The sequence below is a fragment of the Chiloscyllium plagiosum genome, chromosome 1, assembly GCF_004010195.1.
Source record: "Chiloscyllium plagiosum isolate BGI_BamShark_2017 chromosome 1, ASM401019v2, whole genome shotgun sequence".
Lineage (NCBI taxonomy): Eukaryota > Metazoa > Chordata > Chondrichthyes > Orectolobiformes > Hemiscylliidae > Chiloscyllium > Chiloscyllium plagiosum.
This window is the reverse complement of record NC_057710.1, coordinates 52363621-52379501: the sequence shown is the minus strand read 5'-3', so window position 1 is coordinate 52379501 and position 15881 is coordinate 52363621. Positions and strand designations below refer to the sequence as shown.

Here is a 15881-nt window from a genome sequence, read left to right as displayed (position 1 = left end):
TCCATTGATAAGGCAGGGAGGCATATGAGGATACATTCCACACATTAAATGAGAAGACCATTTGAACTAGGCATACATAGTAGCAAGCCTTGTGGAACACTTGATTCTCTTACTAATTAATACTTTATCTATCTCAGCCTTATGCTTAATGATTCAGCCTTGACAATCCTCTGTGGTGAAGAATTCCTCAGATTCACTACCCTCGAAGAGAAGAAATTCCTCCTTACCTCATCATCTCCAAAAGTTTCTATTTTTATTTGTGTGGTGGCTTTAGATTTTTTTATATTTATATTTTATAGTTAGCTAATTTTTAAAATTTATATTTTTAATTAGTTCATGGGATATGGACATCACTGGTTAGGGCCAGCATTAATTTCCCATCCAAATGGACTGTAGAAGTAAGTACATTGTGTGGGCCTGGAGTCACACTTAGGCCAGACTGAGTAAGGATGATAGATTTCCTTTGCTAAAGGCTGTGAATGAAATAGATGGGAATTCACAACAATCAGTTGTGGTTACATGGAGCACTGGAGCAGACCCAAGTCAGAAAAGCCACAGTTCTCCAGTAAAACCCGAGCAAGCTAGAGGAACTGCACCTCCTTTTCCACTTTGTCATTTTACAGCCTTTAGGTTTCAATACGAGGTTCAGCAACTTCAGAGCATGCACATTATCCTCAATTTTTATTGTATTTCCTTTCCCCAACCCCACTGTGGAATTGGGAAGTGGTTGTTCTCAGCAAAGTTGACCTATTTTTCTAGTATTCACTCCAACTTGTAGAAATAAGTCTACATCTATATTCTCTCCTGTATGATGTTGTTGCTCTCTTGCCACTTGCTCCTCTTCCCCCTTTGTCAATAGCACATAAAACACCATTTCCACTCCACTTCTGATCTGAAGAATATCAGACTCAAAACATTATATGTTTTTCTCTCCACAGATACTGCCAGACCTGCTGAGTTTCTCCAGCATTCTATATTTTTATTTCAGGTTTCCAGTGTCACAGTGCATTGTTTTTATTTGGTTATACATTAATGCTATTCTTTCTGATCAAATCAGACAAGTATGTTGCAATCTTTGCTTTAAATGTGGCTTATTTGTGTCATATTTCCTATAATAAACTCAGAGATTAATATTTGCACTGAAACAGACTGCACCACTTCTGTAAAAGGAAATTAATGGTTAAACGTTCACTGTGATTATTAGCCAGTTACCAATTCTGTGTCTTACTGATTCCCTTTATGTTATGTATTAATGGAGGCTCAAGGTATTCAAGAATAAGATATTCAAGAAAAGCCATGTGAATACACTTCTGTCATATATGATTGGAGAAAGTGATGTGATGTACATGACAATAAAACCTAAAACCTAATTCTAAGAATTTTAAAGTGTTTTCACCAGTGTCCGCATGCTTACTTTTACACTATCTCCTCTTTACTCATTTTTAGAAGAATTATCTGTAATTACAACATGATCTTAAAGGGATGGTTGCTCTTTGGCAACATGTCAAACTCACACTCCACAGCACTATGGGATCAAAGTCATTAGGTGGAGTACATTATGGATCAGCCATTATTTATTTGTATGGTGGAACAAACTCAAGTAATTTCATCGTTTGACATTGTTTCCACAGTTTACTTAATTTTACACAGAATTTACATGGCACAGACTCTTTATGCAGGGCACAATTTCAAAGTTTGTGGATCAGGCATAAATTGGAAGTATTGTGAACTTTGAGGAAGATTATGTTGAACTTCAAATAGACATATAAATAAATCAAATTAAAGGGAGGCAACAGCCTACTAGTATTATTACTAGACTGTTATTCCAGAGACCCGGTAATGTTCTGGGGACCTGGATTAGAATCATGCCATGTCAGATGGTGGAATGTGATATCGATAAAAATCTGGAAGTCTGATGTTGACCATGAATCCATTGTCAATTGTTAATCCCTTTTAACACCCTTACCTACATGTAATTCCAGACACAGCAATGTGGTTTACTCTTAAACTAACAATTGGGCAATTAGAAATGGGCAATAAATGCTGGTCTAGCCAGTGACACCCTTATCCCATGAACGAAATAAAAGCAAAGTATCTTGGATGGTGGAGATCTGAAATAAATTGCTGGAGAAGCTAAGCAACTCTGGCGGCATCTGTGGAAAGAGAAACAGAGTTTGGTTGCTGAATTTCATTGGAGTCTGAGCGACATGGGGTAGGGCATGACTTGTGGCTAAATTGGACATGAAAATGCCCAAGGCTGACTTCTATGTTCGGAGCATCTGGCTACATTTTTATGCTATTCACAAGCGGCACGATAAATTGCCAATTAAAGAGGATTGTTGCATGTTAAAGCACTTATTGACAGACAAATTCACCTCATTAGTATTCAACTTTCTACCTTACCAGATAGGGCTAACAAGCTAAACATTGAGGAAACTCAGGAACCAGCACAGATATCTAGAGTATTCAGGATTACTACATGGTAACAGCCAATGAAAGACTGTTCATAATGCAGCAGTCATGTTTTACTGCATGGCGAATCCACATGAAGGATTAAGCACTTGGGCAAGGTAAAGGGGATTGGTGCTGAAGATTCCTGGCAATAGTGGATACAATTCTATTTCTTAAAATAAATCCAGCTCCATTTCAGCACCAACCTCACCTAAATTAAGGTCTAACCTTAAATTTACCATATTTAGACTGCTCTACACACTTCTGATCATATTATAAAAAGTCACTGGAGGACAGGAGAAGAACATTAGTTTCTGAAGTCAAAGAAGATTCAGAGTTCGAGATGGCTGGGGGTGGCAAGATTAAGGTCCAGAGTCAGAAAACATTGAGGAGGCCTGAGCTGAAGGAAAATGGAAGCCAAAAGCTGATGGGAGGTTTAGTCAAAGGAGACTGTTACCCAACGTCAAGAGGTAGACAGTCAGAGACAGTTAGAGGCTGGGGTCAGTTGGATTAGAAGCCCTGTGGAGATTAGAGGGCTTGTACAGATGATTAGAAGATGCAGAAGATTTGGGAGGAATAGGGAGGATTTGGGAATGGAGCCAATTTAGTGATTTAAATTCAAATTAATTTAATTTAAAATTGCTTCTGACCCCAATCAGCTAATTTTGGAAATAAAAATTTTATCTCGTAATTCTTTGAAAAGTTCAGTGCTGAATGAATCTTGTGACTGGTTATGCATTAATTACTGAATCATTTACACAATATAGCTATATTGGGTGCATTGGGTACCTGCCAAACCTGCGTTATACATCATGCTCCTGGGTACATGTCTTCATATCATAAGTGTAGTAAAATTTTAAAACAATCTAAAAAGATCTCAATTGACAGTGAGGCTGAGGGATCAATGTCTTTATTTTCAGCTATTTGCTCCTGTGTTGTGGGTGTTGCAGCATTTATTATCTGTCCCTAATTGCCCTGGAGAAGGTGGTGGTATTGTCGTCTTAAAATTCTGAAATACTTAGGGCGTTTTGACATGCAGAGTGCTGTTAGGGAGGGAGTTTCAGGTCTTTGATTAAATGTCAGTGAAGGAATGGTAATACACATCCAAGTCAGTCGGCATGCATCTTCGGGATTGTCAGGTAGTGGTGTTCTCATGCAATGCTGCCCTTGTCCTTCTAGGTCATCAAGTTCATGGTTTGGAAATTGCATGGAAGGAGCATTGGAGAGTCGTTGCAGAGCAACTTGGAGATGGTACACACTCCTCCCACAGCAGTCAATTGATTGAATATTTACAATGGTGGATGGGGTGTCAATCAAGAAAGTTGCTTAGTCCTGGATTGTTAAAACATCTGTTGAAGTGTTGTTGAAGCTATGCTCTTCCAGACAAGTGGAGAGTATTCCATCAAAATCCTGAATGATAACTTGCAGGTGGTGGACAGGAATTAGGGAAACAGAAGGTGAGTTACTCACTTCAGAATTCCAAGCATCCGACCCACTCTTGTAGCACTTATATGGCTCGTTCAGTTCAGTTTCTGATCAATGGAAATTTTCAGGAAAAAATCCATGTTGGCAATATCATTGAATGTTAAGGGTAATCATTGACGCTGTCTCATTGGAGATGGTCATTTTCTGTCATTTCTGTGGCATGAATGTCATTTGACACTTCTCACTCCAAGTGGATATTGCCCAGGTCTTACTGCATAAGAACATAGGCTGCTTCAGTGTCTGAGGAGTTTTGGATGGTGCTAGACATTGGACATCCAGTTCTGACCTCATAATAGAGTGGATGTCATTGACGAAGCACCTGAGGGTAGTTGGGCCTGGGACTTGAGGAACACATGAAAGACAACCTTGACTGAGATGATTGACCTCAATAACTACAATTGCCTTCCTTCGAGCTAGGTATGACATCAATCATCAGAAGATTTTCACTCTGATTCTCATTAACTTGAGTTTTTTTGTGGGCTGTAGTGCTAGAAAAGCACAGCAGGCCAGGCAGCATCCGAGGAGCAGGAGAATCGATGTTTCAGGCATAAGCCCTTCATCAGGAGAGTAGACCGATGGGGCAGTAATTGGCTGAGTTAGATTTGTCCTCTTTTTGTGCATAGAACACAGCAGGGCAATTTCACACTTTGTTCAGGTAGATGCCAGTACTGGAGCTAGCCTGGAACAGTACTGTAACTGCAACTAGAATTTGGCTTGGAATATAGCTCTGGTATCCAAGTCTTCAGTACTTTGGCAGATTGTTGTCAGGATTCATAGCCTTTATTGTGTTCTTTGATATCATGTGCAATAAATCAAATTGATTGAAGACTGGCATCTGTGATGGCGGAGACTGCAGGCAGAGGTTGAGATGGATCATCCAGTTGACACATTTGACTAAGGATGACTTTCAAAACAATTGGGAGAAACAACAAAAAAGGAACAGTAATTCCTGGAAATAAATGTACTGGTTCTCTTTTTTGAAGTAGGGAACTTGTTTGTGTGATTAATCAGTTTTATTGGTTGTCCTTATGGGAATGCTTGTCTTTTGGGGGTTATAAAAATATTGGGTTAACACCAGCATCCTCGACCAGACCACTGACTGCTCTTGATTGATTACAATGGGCTGGGCATTTGTGTGCATGACTGACATGAGACTCCCCAACCAGGTGCTCTACACCTAGCTTTGAAATGGCACGTGAGCCCCAGGTAGACAGAGGAAGTGCTTCAGTGATACCCTTAAGGCTTCACTGGCAAAGTGGAATATTCACATAGACACCTGGGAATCACTCACCCAAGACTGTCCGTGAAGCATCCGCATAGGTGTTGAGTAGCTCGAGACTTGCTTTCGGCATAAAGCAGAAGCCACACAAATACAGTATAAGGAGCTGCTAATATACCAGTGCTCTATCCATCCCTTCCTGTGGCCACCAAGTGTGACAGAGCTGGCTAAAGCCACACTTGTCAGTACAGTCACCGTTGAATTCACCCTGAGAGTGAACAGAGTCATCCTCGTCTGCAAGGGACCACCGATGATGACGATGATGCCTGTCTTTTGCACTGATTTATTGGACTCCATGGTCACTGAGAATAAAGATATTTCTGGAGTCACCTTCTCCACTTAGTTATTTAATTGTTTACCACCACTTATAAGTGAATGGGGCAAGATTACAGAGTTTAGATCTGATCTGTTGGTTGCTTGCTTAGCTTTGTCTATTACTGGCTGCTTACAATCCTTGGCATGCTGCTACTGTGTTGTAACTTCATAAAGTTGGCATCTCATTTGTCTGATATGTCTGGTGCTGCACCTGGAATGCCTTCATTGAACCAGAGTGATGTCCCTGCAAGATGGTGGAGTGGGTTACGCTAGGCCGTGAGGCTACAGATTATGAGATTAGATTACATTACAGCGTGGAAACAGGCCCTTTGGCCCAACAAGTCCACACCGACCCGCCGAAGCGTAACCCACCCATACCCCTACATTTACCCCTTATCTAACACTACGGGCAATTTTGCATGGCGAATTCACCTAACCTGCACGTCTTTGGACTGTAGGAGGAAACCGGAGCACCCGGAGGAAACCCACGCAGACACGGGGAGAACGTGCAAACTCCACACAGACAGTCGCCTGAGGCAGGAATTGAACCTGGGTCTCTGGCGCTGTGAGGCAGCAGTGCTAACCACTGTTCCACCGTGCCGCCCCCAATTATGGTTAAATTAAGTTCTGCAACATCTGATAGTTCATGGAACTCGACTGATGAACAGTCCTGAGTTGCTTAATATGTTCCAAGTTTATCCCATTTCAGATAGTGCTAGTGCTACACGGTAGGAGGTCCTCAATGTGAATTCAGGATGTGGAGTCCACAAGGACTTTGTGGTAGTCACTTCAACTGATACTGTCAGGAAAAGCCATTTCTTGATAGGTAAATAAGTGAAGATGAGGTCAAACAAGTTTTACCCTCATGTTGGTTCCTCCAACACTTGCTGTAGACTCGGTCTAGCAGCTACATTCCTCTGAAGTCATCCAGCTCATTCAATAGGAGGTTTCACTGAGACACTCTTAATGATGGATAGTAAAGGACTGCTAGGAGCTTGCCATCTTCAGTTTGTTAAATTGGTTTTCAATTTGGAGGGGCCCTGATTTCATCAGCTGAGGTGAGGGTGAGGGGAACACTGGTGTTGGGAATCAGCAGTAATTTACTTAATTCCATGAGCCATCAATGAGTCTGGACTCAAAGTTGAGGATTCTCATGGTAACTCCATCAGGTTTGTATAATACTGTACCATAACCTCTCGTGGGATAGGTCATACCCAGAATTGGGGATGGTTGGAGTTGGGTCATTGTATGGTATAAGGAATCATGACTATTTCTTGTTAATACTTGGCCAGCCTGTTTAACAGCTGTCTCAATTTTGGCACAAGCTCCCAGATGTTAGTAAGGAGAACTGGGCTTGTCATTGTCATTTCTATTGCTTTGGTCAATGTCAGTTGTCCATATGTTTTATTTCTTTGGGACTGTGAAGTGGTATGCTACAACTGAGTGGCTTGTTGGGCCATTTCAAAGGTCAGTTAAGATTCAGCTACATTGTTATGGGTCTGGTGTCACAGGTAAGGACTACGGAGTTCCTTCCTTAAAAGGAATTAGTGAAACAGATGAGTCATTATGACAATTGAAAATGGTTACACAGTCACCATTATGCTAGTATATGGATTACTCGTCTCATGACGTTGCCACTATGCCACTGCATCCCCTATTATTTACCTGACTGCTTGCTCATTCTTAAACAACATAAAGGGTGAAGATTGTGATTAATTAGTTCATGAAGATCTGGCTGCATATGCCACCGGACACAAACTTTGCATAACTGTAAATATTTATCATGCAAGGTTTTCTGAAATTTTCAGGATAAGAACAGCTGGTTAGATTAATGAAGTGGAAATATTTAAGAAATTTTCTGAAACTTACCATAACCTTTGGGAGACCACTGAATTATTTTTTAAAATGAGAAGTAAAAATATTGGTTTTGCTGAGGTGACCATTTTTTCTTTAATTTACTTAGCTGAACCTGTTATCAAAGTTAGCAACAATTGGAAAGGTGTCAAGTCTCATTTATCTTTGTCATTTCGACAGAACAGATAACCAGCCCATTGTAGAGTCTGACCTTTTTTTCCCATTGAAAGTAATCGAGCAAAAATCTGTCAGATTCTATAAAGGGTAAGTAACCACCCAGATGATGAAGATTGAACTTGCTCTATTCAACTTAATGAGGTGAAAATTGGACGAGTTCTATAATAGATGGGTGATTCACTGCATCGTGTTATTGCTCAGGCAGTGACATTGAAAATTACTGTCATCATCTCTTGTTTTTCTTATACAATCTGCTACAAATTCAACATATTAGTACCTTAGGCAGTCATATTCCTGTCAATGAGGAACTAAAAGGAGCCAAGCACTGTTCAATTACCATGAATTCATCTAATATTGGCCAGTTGACATTCATTGTCACATAAACAAAATCAAAGCATATTCATTTGAATGCTTTCAGATGTTTTCTGGATTCACAAGCATTGTTTCAGTGAGATGGCGGCACACATGCAAATGATTGCTATGGTCAGAACAAGAATAATTTACATTATACGGCTGTGAAACATGTTGTAGAAAGTAAAAGTTCAACTTGTTGGCTAGCTTTGCACATTAAGTTGAGTACAGACAAATAATATGCTGCAATTGAATTGTGTTCTTTGGGTTTCTTTGAAGGTTCTGCTATATTGTAACGTGTTGGTGTAGAGAAAATCAAGTTGGTGTAGAGAAAACTTTTCTGCAATAAGTTAGTTTATTGAAGCAAGAGCTTCCAATGCCTTGCACTTAAATTACAAACCTATCCAGGATATACTTGAAGCTTTTACCAAAAATAACATTCAGTTAGCCATGAAGGTAGAAACTGACAAACATACAGCTCAAATGGAACATCTGGAATCTATGCATGAACATTGCTTGGAAAATGATTTGGAAGCTGTTCAGGTGCCCCTGTCAAGTATCTTGGAAATTGTAGATGCAGTCTATGATTGTGGTAAATCTCTACAAGTCGTTGGCAAGTCGTTGTCATTCATTGAAGAACATTGGATGTGGAGAAAATATAGTAAAATTTATCATGTGTTTATTGATATATGAAGTGAAAAGTTATTTATTAATGTATGATCCATAATCAATTTGGAATGCATATTGTGGTCAGACTTGTCTATTTGAAAACTAACACAGTGCTTACTTATCTAAAGAAATATGGCAACATTTAACTCTAATAGGGTATAGGGATAGAAGGCTACTCACCCCTTATGCCTGTTTTGTGATTCAACGAGATTTTGACTGATCAGCCTTCATATACCAACCCTAACACTTTTGGTTAACAATAATCAATCAATCTTAGATTTAAAATAAAAGAAAGTTCCAACTTTGTACCTTTACATTTCAACTGATTTGATATCATCCATTCTTCTTGATTGGCCAAAGTCAAGGTAAACCCAAATGGAAACTGAAAACTGGCAACAGCAACAACAATACCATATAATGTCCCAAGACACCTTTTAGTTACATTAACAAACAAAGTTTTGCACACAAGAACACCCAAATTAAGAGAATAAGTCTATAGACCCATCAAGATTGCATAAGATCATGATTGTTCTTCAATTCCAACTCCACTTTTCCAGCTTCTCCCCAACCCCTTAGTTCCCTGAGTTACCAATAATCTTTCTCTTCCAGCCTTAGATGCATTCAACAATAGAGTATCTGCAAACTTCTGGGGGGAGAATTTGAAAGATTCACAACCCTTTGATCGAAATAATTTCTCTTCTTCTCAGTCCTGAATGATTGGTCACTTCCCCTGAGACTGTGGCCCTATGTTTAACATTCATTTATCTGTGGAAACAATCTATCAGTATCTACACTGTCCACTGATTCCTATTCAGAATCTTATATGCTTCCATAAGATTACATCTTGTTCCTTGAAATTTAAGCAGCTAGGCAAATGAAGCTATGCCAGTCGGTAAGTGAATGATGGAAACCAAGACTTCACAAGAAGGCAGAATTGGCGGAGTAGGATACTTTTAAAATTTCCTTTGGTTCTATCCCCTCAGCCTCATCTATTCTAAGAAAATAACCATAGCCTGTTCAATCTTTTCTCATACTTGAATTTTAAAGTGCTAGTAATATTCTTGTAAATCTCCTATGTAATCTCTCTACAGAAATTATGCCTTCCCTGCAATGTGATCAACAGAATGCACATTAGACATCCAGCATTGTTCCTGCATTACATTACCACTCTTGTATTCACTGGTTTGTCCACCAAGAGGTTACAGTTTCCACTGGATTTCATATCTCTTTCAAAATACTTTCCAGTGAGGCGAAGATCTGATGGAGAAAAACTGTTGAATGGTGAAGTTGCAACATCTAAGAAGAGGTGAGGAGCATCGATTCCAACAGCATGACAATGATATTGAAGTCTTTACACCACATGCACAAGTTTAGGACAATGAAAGTAGTGGATAATTGGGAAGACTGCAGGGTTGAGATTCATTTGTTCAAAAGACTCGCACAAGGAACGAATCAATGAAGAGCTCTTCGGAGATTGTTGTTTGCACTGGAAGATTGCAGTCAGAACTATCGAGGTTGTACCTAAGATCACAGCAAATATTCTCGATAAATAGGTGAGATGAGAGGAACATTAGTATTTCCCATTGTCATTTTTGGCAGTGTCATTGGAATTCTAGACAATGATGACTTTTCTGGACTTCCATACAGAAATACAGATAAATCTCATGCTTCAGTATTCTGAAGAATTTTCTGCTTATGCAGAGTTCCCTGTACTTGTGAATAGTCTCATCAGGTACACTGTAAGGCCAGTGTAATTATCTTGCAAATCTGAAAGAATTGGAACCTGCAGCATTTCATAGACACATGGCACTGCCAGTCACAAAGTCTTGCAGATGGCACAAAGGTGGTGAGGAAAGGAAGGTGAAATAAAGGGGGAACAATCTTGCAAATTTGAGAAAATGTGAAACTATCCATTTTGACAAGATGAATAAAAAAGTTGCTGTATAAATTGGTTATGCTAGTATATGATTCACAAAGGATTAGCATTTAAATGTTTTATTTAAAAATCTAGGACACTGACCTGTAGTTATTTAAATCTGCTGAGAATTTTCATACTCCCAAATCTATTCAATCTGTCTAAATCAGCTCAAATCCCAGACGAGCCCCCAAACTGTTACGATACAGGGTAAACCCTCTTGCTTAATTTAAAATCAGCCATACAGAAAGATTTATCCCATGCAGTACTCTGTGAAAATTCAAGAGGTCAAGGACTAGCTAAAGTAAAAGTAACAGCTTTACTTCTTTAAGTAAAACAGAGAATAATCAACTAACAACTATTTATAACTCCATCCTCTAACCTATCATTTACCTTCCCCTTCCACAATACTAATCCAATAAAACTCCCAATTAAGATTTATAAAACAAAATTTCTTATCTCAAAACCAGGCAGCTTTCGGTTCTTCTATTTGGAGCTTGCTGTATCTTCTTTTCTTCTTCTTAAGGATTCTGCTACAAAGGTTACTGATCGATAAAGGTACTTTTAAGAGAGCTATTTTTCTGGCAGTCTTTTTACATGCTGGTAGCTGGGCAGTTCTCCTCTCAACTGTTCAATTTTCCTTGATCTTATACACCCCAAAGCATTGACTGTGTCATTGGATTTTAAGACTGTCAATATACTAAATTCAAAGTGGATTGGAGTTTGGTATTTTTTAGGGTATAATTTAAATTGATTGGCCTAATTCGAATTTGTTTTGTCATGTCCAGGCAGCCAGCTAATTTAGCTTTCAACCAAGTATTACATTGCATTTTACTGCGAACACTTGGTGCTGTCACTGCTAGCTTTTAACTGTTTTAAAGGTACAGTACACTCACATCTTCATAACACCTCCTCCTTAAAAGAATGAACCATCATAACGAAAAGATGGCTTCATTTTTTTCTCTACTTTTTAAACACATTACCCTAACATACAGATGATTTATTATAAGTTCACCTTAATTTCTTACCATACCATACCTATATAAATAGAGCATTAAATAAAGAAAAATCTCATCTAAACTCTATTAGTTAAATCCGCTATAGCGCATCTGTGATTACAGTCCTCCAACCTGCAATATGTATGATTTTTAAATTAAGAGTCTGTAACATAAGACCCCAACAAAATAGTCTCATGTTCTTGTCTTTAAAGCATTCTAAGAATGTAAGCGGATTGTGATCTGTATACATAACCATCTCCAATACGTTGTTCGTGATATACACATTAAAATGTTGTAAAGCTAGTACCAAACTCAATATCTCCTTTAGATTGGGGAACATTTCCTCTGGTGGATGTTAATCTTCTTCAAAGAGTAACCAACCTGCAGTTCAATCCCAAACGCATCTTCCTGTAGTAGTACAGCTCCAACTCCTGTGTCACTAGCATCGATGGGGACTTTAAAAGGTTTTGAAAAATTAGTTTGGTGGTTAATATGGCTTTCACATGGTCAAATACCTCCTTTATTTCCACTGAAACTTTGTGTTCTTCTTGAGTAAATCTGTTAATGTTGCCACTATGCTGCTGAAGTTGGGAAAAAACTTCTGATATAATCCGCTGAGTCTTAAGAATTGAAGCAGCTCTGACTTTGAATTTGGTCATGGAAATTCCTCGATGGCCTTTGCCTTTGAGTTCCGTGGAGTCAATCTTCCATGACCTATTGTATGTCCCAAGAACATCACCTATGCTTTCACAAATTCAGTTTTATTTAAGTTTATCACCAATTTTGCTTCTCATAGTCATTCAAAGAGCTCTGCCAACTGTACCAGGTGATCTTTCCAGGACTTACTAAAGATCACTGCATCATCCAAATAGGCTGCACAGTTTGTTAAGCCAGCCACAACTTTGTTCATGAGTCTTTGGAATATGGTGGGTGCATTATTTATTCCAAAGGGTGTCACTTTAAACTGATATAGCTCATTTGGGATGACAAACACAGAAATGTCCTTCACTGACTCTGATAAAGGTATCTACCAGTAACTACACATTAAATCCAACTTGAGGATGTAACTGGCTTGTCCGACTTTCTCGATACAGTCCTCCAATCTTGGAATTGGATATGAGTCTGATTTTGTAATGGCGTTGACCTTCTGATAATCCACACAGAATTGTTGAGTCCCGTTTGGTTTGGGAACTAAGATGATTGGCTAACTCCACTTGATCCTAGCTTGGTTCACTGATGTCCTCATCGAGCACAGCCTCCACCTCCATCTGGACCTGTCTGGCTTTAAAAGGATTAAACCGATAGGGATGTTGTTTTATCGGAGCAGTATTCCCTATGTATACTTCATGTACAATAGTATTAGTCCTTCACATCTGATTCTTATGTATGTCCTTATACTGCAGTAACAAATCTTTCAACTGTGTTCTATGCTCCTGAGGCAGATAGCTTACTAACCTATCCTATTCCTCAAGGCCTTCTTTACTTTATAATCTATTTTGAGGCACATCAAAATCCACATAATCTGCATTTGATTCCTCATTTTGCTGGGCAGTAACTAACACCTGTTTCTCCAGTTCTTTCTTTCTAGTATAATACGGTTTCAACATGTTCGCATGACATACTCAATATCATTTTTTTCCCATCTGGCATCTTTACTAAATAGTTCACCTGACTCAACTTGTTCTCAATTTGATAGGAACCACTAAACCTGGCTTTGAAGGGATCTCCTATCACTGGTAACAGTACTAACACGTCATCCCCTCAGAAAAACATCCAAGTCTCAGAAGTTTATCTGCCATTCGCTTCATTCTACACTCTGCCCTCTTTAAGTGCTGTTTAGCTAACTCACCTACTCGATTTCATCTTTCCCTCACCTCTGATACATAATCTAAGTGTGAGATCCCTGACTTTGGTCCTGTCAATCTTTCTTTAATTAATTTCAAAGGGCCTCTCACTTCATGACCAAATATTAACTCAAAGGCAGTAAACTGAATAGATTCATTTGGGGCATCTCTAATGGCAAACAATACAAATGGGATATCTTTATCCCAACCATTCAGGTAGTCCTGACAGTATGTTCTCAACATGGTCTTCAAGGTCTGATGCCACCTTTCTAAAGCTCCCTGGGATTCAGGATGATACACACTGGATTTAAAGTGCTGTATACCTAAGCCGTCTCTAACCTCCTTAAACAGCAAACAGTACAATTTGACCCTTGGTTCAACTGAATTTCTCTGGGTAGCCCATACGATGTGAAGAAAGCTACTAACTCCTCTACCCCTTTTTTGCGTTGATACTCCGCAATGGAATTGCCTCTGGAAATCTGGTAGACACATCCATTATGGTTAACAAGTACTGGTTCCCAGTTTTAGCTCTCAGGAGGGGACCTACAGAATCAATTATAACCCACGTGAAAGGTTCTCCAAATGTGGGAATTGGCAACAATAGTGCTGATTTTATTACCGCCTGTGGCTTACATACCATTTGGCATGTATGACAGGTATAGCAAAAATTAACCACATCCTTGTGCATTCCAGGCCAATAAAAATGTTTTTGTACCTTAGCCTGAGTCTTTCGAACCCCTAGCTAACCTCCTACAGGTAGTCATATGCTACCGTAACACTTCCTGTCTGTATGCTACTGGCAACACAATCTGTGCACTTAGACCCATTTCTCCTCTGCATTAACCTGCCATGGTCTCCATTTCCACTTTATGATTCTATCTTTCAGATAATAACCTTCCGGAATATTCTCTGCCTTCTTTTCAGAGAACACATCCACATATATATTTTTTATCGTCTTGTCTTGCTGTTGCAAGTTTCTAACCCTTTCATACGAACACTTTTGTTTGACCCTCTGCCTGTTCAGGTTTTTCCTGCACCATTACGTCAAACAGGTTATCCGCTAACTGAACCTCAACTCTATCAGCTTTCTCTTTACTTTTCGCTTCATACTGTGACTTATGATAAGGGATCTGTTTACAACACAGTCTGGGAAAATACCAAGATATTTCTGTTTTAACTCCTCAGTTTCTTGGTCTTCCTTGGGCTTTTCCACAACATGGGGTGTCACTCCCACCTTGCATTCTGCCAAATCATTCCCAAGAACAAATTGAATTCCTGGAACCGACACACTGTCAATCACTCCCATTGTTACTTCCCCAGTTCTGAGTTGGCACTCCAACCTGACCTTACATCGGGGAATGCTAAATTTCTGTCCATCTATCCCACAAATTACCACACTCTCAGGTAATAGATCAGAAAGAGTGCAAATTCGCTCATCTCTAATGATCAGCAACTGGTTAGACTCTGTATCTCTCAAAATTATAACCTTTTGTCCTTCTCCCCCTGTTCTTTCTGAGTTAACTTTACCCGCAGTGGTGAACTCTTTGTAGAGATCAGGTACTAACTCCACACTCAGCCCCTGTCTAGGCTGTGCATTCTCCTGCAGCTCCTTGACTCTTCTTGGGTCTCCTCTACTAACTTCACTAATGCCAATGGCTAAGCTTCTTTTACCACAACTTTTCACACAGTGCCTTTCTTTAACAAGCAGCACTGCGACTTTACGTGTCCCACTTTACCACAGTGGAAACACCTGAGGCCTTTCACCTCCTTTCCACCCTCCTGGGCTTCTTTTTTATCCTGTAGTAAATTCTTACCAGTGCTCTCTCCTCTTGGTTTCGTAGTGTAGGATCTCCCCTTCTCCCAACTTCTGTCCCTCACAGGACAAAACTCTGGCTGGAAGCTTGTCTTATGCGCAAATATGTACTCATCTGTTAATTCTGCTGCCCTTCTCACTTCCTAAATTTTCTGTTCTACGTGAATTCTTACCATCTCTGGAAGTGAGTTTTTAAACTCCTCCAGCAGAATGATTACTTTTAGAGCCTCAAAGGTTTTATGTATTTTCAAAGCACACACACCCATTGCTCAAAATGACTATGTTTAATTCTTTCAAACTCAACATACATCTGACCTGGTTCCTTCTTTGTGTTTCTGAAATGCTGTCTATGTGCTCTGGCGCCAGTTCATAAACACTTAAAATAGCCTCTTCATAATGTCTTGTCCCCTCATCTGACAGCGCAGAAAATATCTCACTAGCTCTGCCTAAAAGTTTAGTCTGAACTAGCATTACCCACGAATCCTTGGACCACCCTATCTGCCTCGCCAATTTTTCAAATGGAATAAAGAAGGCTTCAACATCTTTCTCATCAAAATGTGGCAGAGTTTTGACATATTTATATAGATCACTACCTTTTCTTTTAATCTCCATCCTGTTAAATTGACTTTGCTGTCTAAGTTGCAACTTCTCAGGTTCAAATGATCTCTCTTTTTGCTCAGCACAGAAGTTTCTCTTTCTTTCTTGTTCCTTTCCCTCTCTTTCTCTCTCT

At 39.4% G+C, this 15881-nt stretch overlaps 1 long non-coding RNA gene across 1 annotated transcript in view; it reads right to left on the bottom strand.

Moving 5' to 3' along the window:
* Positions 1 to 9060: 9060 nt before the first annotated feature.
* LOC122555382 overlaps positions 9061 to 15881 on the bottom strand; it is a 32979-nt gene continuing 26158 nt past the window's right edge. Inside the window, exon 3 of the long non-coding RNA XR_006313256.1 lies at positions 9061 to 10102. This is a non-coding gene — a long non-coding RNA (uncharacterized LOC122555382). The remainder of the gene's footprint in view (positions 10103 to 15881) is intronic.